Raw genomic sequence first — 9,137 nt, 5'->3', positions numbered from 1 at the left:
TTCTATTGGTTAAATTATCACAATCTCGTAACTGGACGATGTGTTTGTTTTGATAAGGCCAGAAAAACTCTCACAATTAACGTAATCGTCGATATTGAATAGAGTGAAAGAAATAGAAGAAGTTTAAATAGTGAAAAAAAATGTCCAAATACTACGTATAATATTTCTATTGTGACCACACTGTACGTGTATCTATAACTATGAGCACGTAGCTCATTTTATATAATATTTCATCAATCAAATTTGTCTTTTTTAATCTTAATAATCTAAGTAAAAAATTTTCTCAACGTTGAACACGAATAAACTATAAAATAAATCTTTGTACTTTGTACTTTCCAGGTCTTTAATTGTTTGGTATAGACTACCAAAGTAAACGTTAGATATTTAGAAAGGTACGAAGACGAGGCAAGATAATGGGGAAATGAGACCTGCATCTCCTTCTTATGTACCCCATAAATCTGTTTGGGGCATCTTATGGAAACTGTCATGGTTTAGCGCGTCATCATCTGTACTAATTATTAGCTGCAGGATGTGGTTGAGGTCCGTTCTTTTTTGTATTCTCTCTCTTGAACCGCTGTTTAGCTTGGCGGAACCATTCTGACACCGTATCTTCAAATTCTTTATCTGTACAGGTGTATGACAGTCTCACTCCATCTGTAGAGTTAAATACAAGTTAGTGTCGTATTGATGCCTACTCACTGTTCTGTGAATGTAGCTTTAATAATCACACTAACCTTTGATGGCTGCTGTGACTTTCAAATTTGAAAGTTGAAAATTGGCCCTCAGACCGCACCATGAAGCGTCTTTAGCGAAGTCGTTGGTGAATACTTGTCGCAATATTCTCAAAGTATTTTCTTTGGCACTGTTCCCGCCAATTTGTCCAACATACTTTACCTGAGAGTAACAATATTACCATAAAGATAATTATTTTCATTTGGAAAGTTTATGTATCAAATATTTTGTAAAAAAATGCCTGTACATGACTGATCAATTCTCATAGGAACATATTCAACGGTCGTTGCTTCGAAAGGATATTTTGAGAGAAACTCGCTTGAAATTTTACCAAAATAGTCGGCTTTTGAATCTTTGAATGACTAGAAAAAGACAAATCGTAATACTCTTGCTATGAATTTCCCATAATACAATAAAAGTGATTAAGATTCCCAGCCGTACCTCTTCAGAAAAATTTCCTACACACACACTCTCATCAGAGTTGAATTTTTTACAATACATTTATTACCATAATCTAAGAATGATTGGAGGCATTTTTGATTTTCAGTTGATTCAACCGTCTGTTAATGTTTCAGAATACGAAAAGAAACAATTCTGTCCAAAATTGAATGAGCAGGTCTACTTGCTAATTCCCTTGTAAAAATACATCATGAATCACTCACAAAAGTACTGCAAAAATCTGCATCAGCCAATTTGTTTTCAAACGCTTGTATATCAGCAGTGTTTTTGAATGGAAGATCGTCTGTAACCTTTTTAAAATCTTTTCCGTGACCTACAGTTCCATGTTGACCCACTTTCTTTTCAATCTCAGCTAAACGTCGATCCACTAATTGTTGAGTGACCAACATCTCAGCCAATAGTGTGGTTAATGCCGAGAATTTTTTTGTACAAACACAAATACGTAATCGAAACTGAATACAAAATTCAAGCAGGACTTGGTCACTCTAAAATTTTTTAAAAACGAATCAAGGTTACCCTCTATGAGTATTCTTGTCTTTTCCTGAGAATCTGAAAGCAAAATAATCGTATTGTACTCGAGCCCATGTACTTCCATTGTGAACCATGAATATTATTTTGATCCAAGAAAATTTGCATTGCGTATGTCGCAATTTCTCATATACGTACTATTACATAAGTCAGGGAGACTACCGTCAAATAATATTGAGTGCCCTTCTAGACCCTGATGAGCAGAAGGGTGTAAAGCACTAGCATTTAGGGAAGGATCACCGCGTCTTTTTGTACTGCTTGGAAAGTCTGTAGATAAAAAAAAATACGCTTATCAACCAAATAAAAAATTGGACGGTACCCAATTATCATTCATTAAGGTTATTCTACACTACTAAATCCAAATCATAGACCACTCATGCGCACATGCCACCTTTAGGAACTTGTATAAAAAAATACTATCCATATATGTACCTGCAGTTCCATTATCCGCATTTATGTCAAAATCATCTACTACAATATCGATGGGCCAAGACTCAAATGCATGAGGTATTGACGATAGGTTGGTATCTTTCCCTACGATATGTTTCGCTCGTGCCGGGGGGATACTAATAGTATTCGTATTAGTCGAGTTTAAATCAATGGGTAAATGCTCAATGTCTATTATTGTCTGAGAGTCCGATAGTGGATTACTATTCTTTGTTTGGCTTCGTTTTGATGACTTTGGGATATCTGTCTGATTAGGTATATCAGGGGATGATTTTTTTTTTTGAATATCTGTCTGATCAGGTATATCAGTGGATCGATTTGTAACGGAAGGTTTCATATTCTTCTTTTTATCAAGTTTCGGTGGCTCTGGCATCGAGGTTGTTGTGGGATGTTCACTGTCAGGCGAATCTTCCCTATCGGTAGATTCTTCCCTTACGCGAGGAAGCGGCTGTTTCCTTTTTCTAAGATATGGTTTATCACCTTGACTTTGACTTGAGCTACTCTCACTTTCAGATTTTTTAGTTGCAGCCGCAGACCGAGCTTTCTCCAAATTTTCTGTAAATATGAGAATTGTAAATATTCAATTATGTCTATCTAGCTTGTTACATTACGCTATTAATCGAATAAATGAATCATATTACGATCTGCTAAATTATCATGATTGGAAGATTTTTTCAAACGCTCAATGACATTCAAGTACTTTAAATTGCATAGTTTTTTTTTGGCATAAACACGAAGCATTCTACAGTATATCACGGAGCTTTAGACGATCACTTCATTTTCAATTGAGTTCACAAAAGCAAGGGGGCCTATTACATGCAGTTTATACAATTATTTACCGTAATAGCCTTCAAATTTAACATGGCAGAGTGTCCACTTTCTACTGTCTTTTACAGGGGGCTTTCGTTTTGTTATGTATGATTTTACGTCTGCCGTTTTCGGCCACCAACACTCAGTTTTGGTAGCAGTGAGCCATGTACTTGGAACTTCGGACGTTATATCATCGTCCTCATCACTAAAATCATCTTCGTCGAGAAACGTAACGACAGCGTATGGCCCAGTCAGAGTCATTGTCAGTAAATGAATTCACTAGATAACAAAAGTATAGAACAATATATTATTAACAATGAATTTCATCACTTGAGATTAAGCAGGGTGGAAACGAAAGACCCAAGTTATGCAATCGACATCGCTAAAACATGGTCGATAGTTTCCTTTGAGAACTAAAAACTTTATATTTGTCAATATCAAAATATAAAATTCTGAATTTCTGAGGAAGACGTCGAGTCATGTAGTAGAAACATTAATTGGATATCTAATTCATTCTATCATAACCTCCCTACCTCAATTAGATGCTCTATTGCTATCTATTGTAAATCTTAATGGATCTCAACAATAAGTTTCATCGAACAATGTACTCAATTACTTCCATTATTTATATTGAAAACTTGAAGAATAGTCGCCGGATTATGATCATTGAATTTTAATGAAAACCAAGGGATTTTTCGAAATATCTTCTTCTGTAAAATTAAGAAAATCGAAACCACAGATTTTCATCTCTCCAATCGCGCTAACAATATATCATTTGCATATAATATATCGCACGTGCATTTCGAGAATAGTGCGATTTTTTCTCTTACGGTAAAGTACCTACATACATTTGCCAAATTTAATATTGATCAGGAATTTCTTCCATTTGGGATCAATTACAGTCTATTTGAATCTGCGGGGAATGCGTAATATATACGAGACGAATTTATTATCGGTTGCACACGAGTTGCAAAAATGTATAGGTTATAGAAACGTAAGTAGTTAGCAAATACCATAAGTGGTAACCTAGATCCAGAACTAAATTGAGTCGATTTTAGCTGTAAGCTGATTAAATGTGAAAATTTGAAACAAAACAGAGAAATAAAGGATTATCGGTTCGGTACGTACCTTGCAAACCGCGTGGTGAGATCCGTACACGCGCGTGTGAGACTTGTTGAAGCTCGGCTTGTAAGAGCGTTACAACGTGTGCGTACGTATAGGAGCCTGCGCGCGCAGGGTAGGCTCGCATAGGTGAACTGCTTGTTTAATTACGCGTCGGAAATTCAAATCTCGTGAACCATCGGAAATACGACACTATCTCGCTCGTTTATGGGCATTTTCAAACACTTGTGTTCAATGTGTCTGGCCTCAATCACAACGAATTCGTAACGGTCCTCATCTACTATATTAATACCGACTTCCGAAGAGTCGCAGGGCTTATCGAAGAATAATTTCGAATCACGATATTTTTTTCCGTACAAAAATATTTTGTTCTTTCTGAGGAAAATACGGTTGACGGCTATAATGTTTTCATTGCGTAAAAGAACACAGTTATCACTTTTTTTTGTACCCAAGAAGAAGTTTTCATACTCTACTGACTTTATTAATCGTCTACCCTCACTGTCTTCTCCGGTGCTGGCAAATTTTATAATCGGATACTCTCTTTGTGCAGGATTTATTTTCAGTTCATTTTCTTCGTGGACCCTGTTGATAAATTGTTGTAAGGGTTTGTTCGATGTTTTAACTTTTTTCTTAATTTTTTGCATAAAATTTTCATATTTAAAAGCACTGTACTTTTCGAGAGGGCCGAGTAATTGTACATCGTCACAAATATGGATTAAGTTGTGAACATTGTGAGAAATATGTTCTGCACCGTACAACCGTGAATAATTTGATACAAAATATATCAATAAGCTCCGTGCGTAGTCTATCAGTGTCGTAGAATATTTTTCGCTGGATAAAATTCGTACAGCGACACTGAGGCTAAGAAAGTGATAATATTTATCTTTATCTAAATGTTCTTTAAATATTATCGGTCCAGTATAGAGTAAGAGTTGTCTTAGCTCCGTTGCCTTATATCGATCGACTTGCTCTAACGGTCTCGGCTTTCTTGCAAATTCTTTAGATAATGTTGCGGCTAACGACATCAAGTAATCGGAGGCCGCCTTCAATTGTGCACTGGTCATCCGCACATTTTTTCTTCCTTTTACCCAGAATTGAAGCAGCTTTTTCATGATACCAAGGCATAAGAGATGCATATAATCCAGTGGGAACTGGCTCACCATTCCTATCTTCAAGTCTTCGAGAATGGATCGCTTCTTGTGATATTCTTCGTTGACTTTCAATCTGAATGATTCATCTGTTCTCAAAGTAGCATCAACTTCAGGATACGTCACACGATTTGCCTTAAATTTACCCTCTTGCATACATTTGCTACATCCAAAGTATGCGTTATGTCCTTTGGTACCAGTGATGTAGGCTTTCGCAGGTGCATCGCATATGAAGATGTTCAGTTCACATGATATTTTGTGGCCTTCTATTTGTATACCCGACTCACAAACCTGCAAAGCATCCTCGACAAAATATTTCAAGAAGTCGTTACAATCCAGAGGTTTCTCATTGCCATGGTATATGCCAACGACGCAAGGCTGAGTATGAAAAGGTGCTTCAATAGCCGTTAAAATTGGCCAAAACTGGCTTCCAGAGCTTTTCGTTAAAGGTAGACCATCCACATTAATATTGAATTTGATTACTGATGGAAGATCTTTAGGCGCATAATACTTCAAAACAGATTTAGTTAAAGCATTGGCCAAACCAAAATGATAATAGTTACCCGGTGACATACTGGTAGTTTTTATATTTTTTGGTGTTTGCATAAAAGTCCTTGCGTCAGATGGCAAATCATGTCCATATTTCTTCAAAATTTTTATCAAACTGCTCAGATGGTTTTGACTTATTGATGATTCAATAGCCCAATTCTGAATTTCCGTATAGATATCAGAATTATTTTTGTTTCTATGCTGTTCACAATCTTCAGTATTCTTTGTGAAATAACAACTGCTACCGCTAGTATCAGGCTCACCATTGAAGTTTTCGTCTCTAGCTGGACTGCTTTGTTCTGTCTCGAGAAAATTATATTCTGAATACCCTGCCTCTGATGCTTCAACATTAGGATCTGTATTTTCTGAGCTATTGTCGTTCAAATTATGCTCACATTTTTCATTATTAGTTTTTGAGCTTACTTTTTTTAGCACTTTTTTCAATTTCTTAGCTTCTTTTAAAATTAATCGTCTTCGCTGCCTTGTAGACAGAATAGTAATCTCCTTTCCAATCTTGGGCATCTTCCGATAATATCATGTGAAAATGATCGAATGCATTGAAATGCTCATCAACCGCATTAGCATAATATCCAGATTTTCGATTCCTCAATTTTTTTCGTGGTTTTTGTACAAATTCACTCACTAAACAGAGTCGATTAAACCGACGACTCGGCTTGAATAAGAAAAATATAAACTAATTACCTGATATTATATTTATAGTAACGAATTACCTGATATTATATTTATTAGTAATTGGTATTGAAGTCACAAATAAAACACACGACGCGTCTGCATAATATTATGCTTCACTTATAAGAACTTGCAGGTTATATGTTCGAGGTTATGTTTCCACTTTCAGAGATGGCGCAGTAGCAGATACGCAGAAACATAGGAGCCGTAGATCTCGGTATACGTTGCGCTTATGCGCACATAAGTTATGTATCCGTGCTGTCTCTTTCAAGGGATGGTACAATCAAAGATACGCTGTAACGTAGATGCGGCAGATTGCGGTTACAGCTTGCGTACGTTATGTTAGTTACGTCACACTTGATTCCTCAAATATGTAAAGTAAATGTTACACTGTTCCATATACGTTATGTACAAACGGTCCGTATGTCTTACATCATTTCTATGGAAAGTATTATCGCATATACACCATAGCGTATACTTTACGTAACACGCTGGTGTGGCTGTGATGGATTGTCGTTATATGGAGTTTACGTTTCTGATATGTTAGTTCTACTTTTATTACGTAAAGATTACGTTTACAGTTGAACGTATCAGGATCATCACAATAAAGACGTCACATTCATGTCAAAAGATTAAATTGTTACCTGGGTATATATATATATATATATATGTATATTGTGACAAAGGGTGAAATCACCCGTTTTGCCTCCTCTTTAATGATCTAGTAGTCAGCATAGATAAAATACGTTTATAAACCTCTTATGTCTTTCAAAAGAATAAGGTTGCTGCGTCAACCAACATTATTGTAAAAACAGTCTTGTTTCAGACTTCAAACGAGAAACACATATCTTGCATTGAAGCATTTTCACAATATTTTATTCACGCTCTTGATTTCTTTTGACTTGATAATTAAACTCGCGGATCCATATTTATTTTCCGTAACGTCAAAGTACGTTACATTGGTGTCAGAAGTGGGATCTTGAGTTTCTTTTTAATTAAGTCAATTCAGTGCATGAAATAAACTATGAGCAACAGTCGTTTGACACGTTCTCGTCGTCGGGAAAGTGGCGGAAAAGAACATTCCATCACGGAAAATCCTCAAGTTCCCGAGACAATTTGTGCACCTTCAGTGGACTCTTCACCTGTCCCTACGATGGTCTGAGTCTCACAAGTCGACCTACTGAAGATTATGAGCCAACAACAAGAAGCCGCCGAACGACATCAACGGCAGCTTCTGGATACGGCTATTCAACAACAACAACAACTTGTCCAGTTGCTTCAAGAGCAACGAGAACAGCGGGGGCTAGATACAGAAGCTCAAGAGCGTTCCGAGACTAGTCTACATGAACTATTCCGGACGACTGTGGCAGCTCTTCAGGCTATTCATCAGGTGAATGGCTCAGGAGAACCGGTTGTCACCCCTCGAGGTTCCAGAGTCGTTACTCCGCTTCCCTCTCCTGTTCCCTCTCCTGTTCCCGTTCCCGCTGTTCGACAGGTCCAACATCCAGGACAGTTCCAGGATGTACGAGACTCAAGGTCTGTGCTTTTTATTAGGGGAATAGATCAATCCCCAATTGGTAGAGTAACAGTTAATAATGAGGTTGACTTTTCCGAGCCTTTGCCTCACGTTCAGCCTCGTTATTCCCATTTAAGCCAATTAAATAATACAAGATTTCCTGGGGTTGCTTCTCAAATTAACGAGAAACCTTTTTATCCTTTAAAACCGCCAATTTTTGATGGAAAGATTCCATGGGCAGATTATGAACGCCAGTTTAATACGATTGCAAAACATAACCAGTGGGACTCCGCCATGAGGGCCCACAGTCTTGCCGCTTGTCTTCGAACGCCGGCTTTGAATGTTTTAACGGCATTGTCTGAGGAAGAAATTTCCGACTATGAGAAACTTAGCTCTGCACTTAAGTTGAGATACGGAAATGACCACTTGACGAAACTGTACACGGCTCAATTACGGACAAGAAGACAAGGATGAGACGAAGACCTCGCGTCTCTTAGTCAAGATATTGAACGGCTTTCTCGTATAGCTTTACCAGATCACGAGCCGTCCCGTAATTTATTAGCAACACAAGCTTCCTTAAATGCAAGCAATGATCCAGAAATTGAAATGGCCGTTGGGACATCGGGTATCACTTCTCTGCGGGAGGCAACGGCCAAAGCCCTCGAGGTGGAGGCAATGAGGAAACAATATTTTGGGTTGAACAAGCTTCGTCGAATTGAGGTGTCCGAAAGCACCTCAGAAAGACGAAGTTTCGAACACTCGGAGGAGCCAGAACCTGACAATTATAGAAATAAAAATAACAATATTAATTTTAAACCAAGAAATCGAGGTTCTTTTCAAAACCAGAAAAACAAGCGTGTAAATAAGAACACGGTCATGACAAGTCAAACCGGCTGGACTTGTATATTTTGTAAAAAAACAGGCCACGACGCCAATCATTTTTTCCTAATTAAAAAATTAGTAGAGAACCGATGCAAGGCTCGAAGTCAAACTCTCATAACTGGCGTAAGAAAAATATGGAAATAGGGGAAGCAAATCCTCAGTCGAGTTCTTCAACAGGAACTCACCCAAAAAACTAATTCCAGATGATTTGTCGGGGCGAAAATCATCGCAGATTGTTGGGAGTGAAAGCCCTC

At 37.5% G+C, this 9,137-nt stretch overlaps 1 long non-coding RNA gene across 1 annotated transcript; it reads right to left on the bottom strand.

The window, feature by feature from the left end:
- Positions 1-256: 256 nt before the first annotated feature.
- LOC124294571 lies at positions 257-1,563 on the bottom strand. Its single transcript, XR_006904464.1, has 3 exons — positions 1,395-1,563; positions 735-894; positions 257-654 (listed from the first exon to the last, which is right to left on the bottom strand). It is a non-coding gene; the product is annotated as an uncharacterized LOC124294571 (long non-coding RNA).
- Positions 1,564-9,137: the final 7,574 nt, after the last annotated feature.

The sequence above is a fragment of the Neodiprion lecontei genome, chromosome 5, assembly GCF_021901455.1.
Source record: "Neodiprion lecontei isolate iyNeoLeco1 chromosome 5, iyNeoLeco1.1, whole genome shotgun sequence".
Lineage (NCBI taxonomy): Eukaryota > Metazoa > Arthropoda > Insecta > Hymenoptera > Diprionidae > Neodiprion > Neodiprion lecontei.
The sequence above is the reverse complement of the archived record's forward strand: the minus strand, read 5'-3'. Positions and strand labels throughout refer to the sequence as shown.